Genomic DNA, 6276 nt, shown 5'->3' with positions numbered 1-6276 from the left:
GATTTTACTTCTGCTAATAGTAAAATGTAACAGGAAAACAAATTGTTCCCCAGAGAAAGAATCACTTCTTGATCATCATCATTACCTTGCACCATATCCTCATTTTACAAAGAGTAAATAGGTTGTAAGGACATAGGTAGCCTCACTAGCCAACTAAACATAAAAACAAGGAAACCTGAATATCTTGAGTCACCTGGTCAAAGTAAGGTTTGAGGTAGCAACCAAAAGCCCCCTTTCCTTCCAATGGGGAATAGGAATATCAAATTACCTGCAATTTCTCCAGGTATTTCTCCCAGTATGAATCAGCATCAGTCCCAGAATCTATGACTTGCTGCACATCAGTTACAGGTTTCCTAATATATGGTTATTTTTGAGGAATCCAGGTAGTACAGTGTGAGAATTCTGGACCTATAGTCGATAATATCTGAGTTCAAATCTGGCCTTAGACACTTGCTAGTTGTGTGACTAGGCGAGTCATTTATCTGCCTCAGTTTCCTAATCTATAAAATGGTGATAATAATAACTACCTCCCAGGGTCTTGGTGAGGAACAAATGGGGTATTTGTAAAATGCTTTGAAAACCTTAAAGTGGTATATAAATATATTAGCTCTCATTATTATCATTATAAAAACCCTAAAAAAGTTCAAGCCTTGCCAAAATGCTGTATACCCTTCCCTTGGGCATCCCAACGCACCTGACCTCTTTCCCTCCTGACTGCCCCTCACAGTGTGAGCATTTCGCCTCAGGAGAGTTTGCTTGCTTAATTTCCTTCTGCTAGTTCCCTCTGGCACTGTGTTGTGTCTGTCTTGCGGCACTCCCCTCCTTGTACTGTATCCCAGAATGCCTAGTCTTACTTATATTAAAAGAGAGAACCAGGGGAAACACATGGGACATGTAGAACATGGCAGCGGGATTCAAAACAGTTGAACCACTGGAGTATTATAGGAAATTTTTGAAAGAGAACTGCCATCCAGATGGAAGGGAGCTTGGGGAATTCAGGACCACTACTGTCCATATAGGTTCAATTACTACTGCAGACGGTTTTGCTTTAGTGAAGTTGGGAAATACCACGGTAATTTGTGACGCTAAAGCGGAGTTTGCAGCACCCCCCAGTAGATTCACTCAATAAAGATGATATTGTTCCAGATGTGGATCTACCACCTCTGCGTTCATCAAGATTTTGATCTGGACCTCCTGGGGAAGAGGTACAAGTGGCTAGTCAGCTCATTGCAGATGTGACCGAAAATTCAAAAGTAATACAGACAGAAGATTTGTGCATTTCTTATGGAAAGCTTGCAAAGGTTCTATATTGTTATCTCATTTGCCTTGACTATGATGGGAGCATTTTGGATGCCTGCACATTTGCACTGTTAGCAGTTTTAAGAAATTTCTATAAATGAAGAAACTGGCTTAGCTGAAGTTTATTTAAAAAAGAAAAGTCACTTGAATATTAGAACACATCGGATCGCCACATCATTTGCTATATTTGATGACACTTTACGTATAGTTGACCCTAAGGGATAAAAGGAACATTTGGCAACAGGAATCTTAACAGTCGCAATGGACGAGGAAAGCAAACTGTGCTGTCTACACAAACCAGGTGGAAGCGGGTCAACTGGAGCTAAACTTCAGGACTGTATGAGTCAGGCAGTTTCAAAACACAAAGAAGCAAAGAAATTGATGGATGAAGGAATTAAGAGTATGAAACCAAAATAAGCAGCCAGCGCATATTCTTCAAAATGGATTTGTAAAAATTGTATTTGTTACAGCTCTCACAAATCTTTTATACTAAATAAACAAATATCAATGCTCAGACACAGAACCAGAAAGAGATCAGAGATTTAGAGTCAGAAAAGACCCCACAGGCCATCTACTCTAAACCACAATCCCCTTATTTTACAGAGGAGGAAACTGAGGCCCATAGCGTTTAAGCCATTTGTCCAAGGTTACACAAGGAGAGCTGGGGTTCAAATCCTGGTCCTCTCACTTCAAATTCAGCACTTTTTCCATGCTACCATCCTGGCTCTATTCCATTTACTTCAAGATAGATTAGAGAGGGCTCACCAATAGAAAGTTTGGTAAACTCTGTTCCCTAAAGAAGCATTTTTCAGTCAGTGGGGGTGCATGACATCAAGACAGTGGTCTTGATGGCAGTGGGCTCCTTCTGAAGGCAGAGCAGGGTGGAGAAAGGTAGGCCAAGACTTGAGCCAAATAATGACAGAAGATACCCTAGTGAGCACACTGAAGGACTGAAGGACTGGTTAGGTCAAGGACAATACAGCAAGATGCCCTGAGTAGCTTTTCACTCTCCAGCTATTATAGAGAGTCAGAAGCAGGAAGGTTGTGGTTGTGTAACAAGTCAACAAGCCCCCAGAGGACATTAATCATGGTTGACATATATATGACATTTTAAGGATTACAAAGAGCTTTACATACACATTTCACCCTCACAATGGCTTAGCTGAGGTGTATTCGCTTATTATTCTCATTTTATAGATGAGGAAACTAAGGTCCAGGATCCCATGCATACTAAGATTTCAGAGGCAGGAATCAAACACACACCTTACTGGATTCAGATGCAGGACTCTATCCATGATGACACATTGCCTTCCCGACAAGAGCCTCAGCTCTCTGATCCCCAAGCTTTCAGTCAATGGAAAAGTAGAATCCTTATTCCTTTGCCAAAAAAAAAAAACAAACCAAAACAATCCCCAGAAAAGCTCCAAGATTCCACACTGAACAAACTCTGCAAATATGATGCTGTTGTGTTCAGAGGCACGTTTAGATCTTCCAGGAAAGTTAAATTGCAAACACCTGCTTTTTATAACCTCACTGAGACAAAGACACATAATTGAATTTCACGTTAACAATCACACTTTGCATTTAAGAGGGGTTTTAGTGCTAGAAGGGATCTTGGAGGTCCTCCAGTCTAATGTCCTCACTTTACAGATAAAGAAAACTGGGACTCAAGAAGATTAAATGATAAAGGTAGTCAGTGGCACAGATGAGATTTGAAGCCAGGAGTTTTGACTTCAAACCCATTACTCTTTCCACCATGCCATTCTCCTCACTGAATGTCCACATTCTCATTCACTAAGTTTTTACCCTCCCCCCAACTCTTCAAAGAAAGTGAGGCACACAGAGTATAAATTCTTTGAGGACAGAGACTTTGTGGGTTTCATTCAACACAATTCAGTCCCACAAAAGCTTAATTGCAGAGCTTCTGTGGTTTTCATACTTTTCTGAATGATGGCTCACACATGAGAAAAGGGATCAAAGACATCATGAAGAACATTGGATTGTGAGCCCCCCAAAAGCAAGGACTGTCTTTTTCACCTTCCTTTGCATCCCCAGTGCCTAGCACAGTGCATCCTGGCACATAGTAGGTGCTTAATAAATATTGATTGTATGCTCAGAAAAGGACGTGGGCTGGTCACATAAAAGGACTGAGGATAAGCATCCCTATTATTCCACAACTATCTGTGACATACTCACTAATATAGAAGACCTCAAAAGGCATCATGGGTCCCCTATGAAAGGTATATGGGAAAACATAGAAAAGAATGGCATAAAATGAGAAGGCATGGACAGGTTAAGATCTGGACTATTGGAGGTAGTGCTAACATGACTGAGATCACGGATCCATCAATAAACTGATGTACTCCTAGTACGTAAAATATGTAGAATAGTGCTTTGTACATTAATTATTCTTTTGTGAACGCCGTAGTCATATGTGAACGTCATAGTAGATGCTCCTCACACTAACACATATCACATCCCTTCTGTTTGAACCAAAAGTGATGAGCCCCACAACTCATCTGTTGATATGCTTCATCTAGGCTGTTACTTGAACAATATCGTCTATCACTGATTTTGTATTCAAGTTGTTATAGCTTGCAGCAGCTGTCTATGTTCGTCCTTTGTTTTTGAAGACCATGCCATCAGAGAAATGATGACATGACTTGCACTTGACCTTGTTTTGAGTGAGGGAGGACTGTGCAGGTCACCAGCCTCACTTTCTCCTCCTGAATCATCTGGATTTGGTGACCAGATATTCATCAGAGTGACTGGAGAAGACCCAGGATGCAATGGGAGACCTTGACCTATTCAAGTACTCACTTAGATTGAGGTAAGGGCTAGTGGACAGAGTGTTAGATTTGGCACCAGGAAGACCTGAGTTTAAATCCTGCCTCAGGGACTTACAACTGGGTGATCCTCAACAAGTCATTAAATCTACTTCTCAAACTGAGAGCACTCTTTGCCCCCACGGCTTCTCCATCTGATTGGCTGGTTCCACTCAGAACCAAGGAGGAGGCCTAGGCCACCATATCTTTACTCCTCTCCAGGCTGCTCTCCTGAATCTCTACAGGTATTTCTCTACCATGCTCCCACACTCTAGCACAATGCCCGAAGTGTAAATAGTTAATAAATGCCTGTTGACTGACAACCTCTCTGAGCCTCAGTTTTCTCATCTGGAAAATGGGAATAATGATAGCGTCTAACTCACACAGTTATTATGAGGAGTAAATGAGGTAATCTGTGTAAAGACTATACAAACATTAGCTATTATTATTATTTCCAGCTTGTTAGGATCTACCAAAACTCATGCTCCAAGAACCCAGAGTCACTCCCGTACCACAGGAAGTTTCAGAGGACTTTAAAAGTTGGCACATAGCAGACCTAACACATAACAGGTACTTAATAAATGTTTGTTCAAGTTCTACCTCTCATCATCCCTACTTGGCAGGTGGGGAAACTGAGTTCTGGGGAGGCTAAACAGCTTTCTCAAGATCACACAGCAAGTGAGTTGTAGGAGGTAGGGCTAGATCCCAAGTATTTTGTTGCCTAGTCCAAGACTCTTTGCTTTTTAGGAGATCTTAAAATGGGGTCTGTAAATCTGGTGTTTTTTTTAACATCTTGATAACTATTTCATTATTATTGATGACCTTTGTAATTATGTATGTGAGAAGGATTATAATTATAGGAATTTTATTCATTTATTTTCTTTCATTAAAAAATATTTTTCTGAGAAGGGGTCCATAGACATTTCAAGACTGTTAAAGGGGTCCATGACACACAGGAAGTTAAGAATATTTACCCTAGATTAGATCATATTGCCCTACTCACCCCTTCAGAGAAGAGAGGGAAAAGTTCCGGTGACTTCAGTCTGATACCTTGCTCCTGATTTGGGGCCTGACAAAATAGGAATAAAAATTGTAATCTCTTTTGGATTTATGAACTCTGAGGTCCTTCGGGAACGCAACTGGTCAAAACTCAGAACTAGGGGGAGAGGGAGAAGGTGACAGATCCCAGGCCAGATCCCCAGCAAAACAATGAAATTGACTTTCAACACCTCCCCTTTCCCACCCTCACTCTTTGCTCCATAGATCTCATACGGTACAGACAAAAAGAGATTTAGAAGCCTAAGGGAGAGAAAATCTTGAAAGATAAAGTCATAGAAACACAGGATTTAAAACCAGAAAGAGAAAGGTCTCCTCCATTTTTGCCCAATTTGCTCTTTTTCACAGAAGAAGAAACTGAGACCCAGAAGGGGAAATAACTTACCCAAACCACCGAGATAATAAGTAGCAGAGTCAGAATTCCTGTCCAGATCCTCTGATTTCACATCCAGTGTCTTTCCCATTAGGAGCTGGAACTAGGCCCTAAAGGATGGATAAAATTTGGATAGATGAAGGGGGAAACAGAGGGCATTCCAGAGAAGTGGAAGGACATGAGTGAAGGTAGGGAAGTGGAAGGGCAGATGGCATACCCTGGAGGACAGTAATGAAGCCAGCTGGACTGAAAATGTAGGGGTGATTGGAGGACCTCAAAAAAACGGTCAACGACCAGGAAGCATATGTAGGGTATATTTGTTAGTTGTGTGTGTGCATAAACAAAAGCAGAAGATTCGATCCTTTAAAGAGCACAAATGTCCTTTGCACAAGGAGCAATCACTTCTCACCCACTCTGAGCCAGGGTTAACCAGCCCTGTTTGGTTTGTTGACAGAGGGAAGAAAAAAAGTCATCAGTTTTTCATGACCCTCTGCAGGAAACAGAATGCCTCGGGGTGTCAACAGCTTCCAAGCAACGAAGACAAAATAAATATATATAGTCACCTCACACTGAAAGAGATTTCCTTTGTAAACACAGCAGCAGGGGGAAGGGATGAGGTAAGTAGAAGCAAATACCTTATAGTGGGAAAGAGAAAGGCATACGCATTTATTAAGCACCTACCATATACCAGCAGGCTTTGTTTTTTTTAACTTGGAACATTCA

General features: G+C 41.3%; 1 pseudogene; it reads left to right on the top strand.

Moving 5' to 3' along the window:
* Nucleotides 1-901: 901 nt before the first annotated feature.
* LOC140507199 (exosome complex component RRP43 pseudogene) lies at nt 902-1716 on the top strand (annotated as a pseudogene).
* The last annotated feature ends 4560 nt before the right edge of the window (nt 1717-6276 follow it).

Source organism: Notamacropus eugenii, chromosome 1 (genome assembly GCF_028372415.1).
Source record: "Notamacropus eugenii isolate mMacEug1 chromosome 1, mMacEug1.pri_v2, whole genome shotgun sequence".
NCBI classification, from domain to species: Eukaryota; Metazoa; Chordata; class Mammalia; order Diprotodontia; family Macropodidae; genus Notamacropus; species Notamacropus eugenii.
Note: the sequence above shows the minus strand (reverse complement) of the source record. Positions and strands in the feature narration are given on the sequence as shown.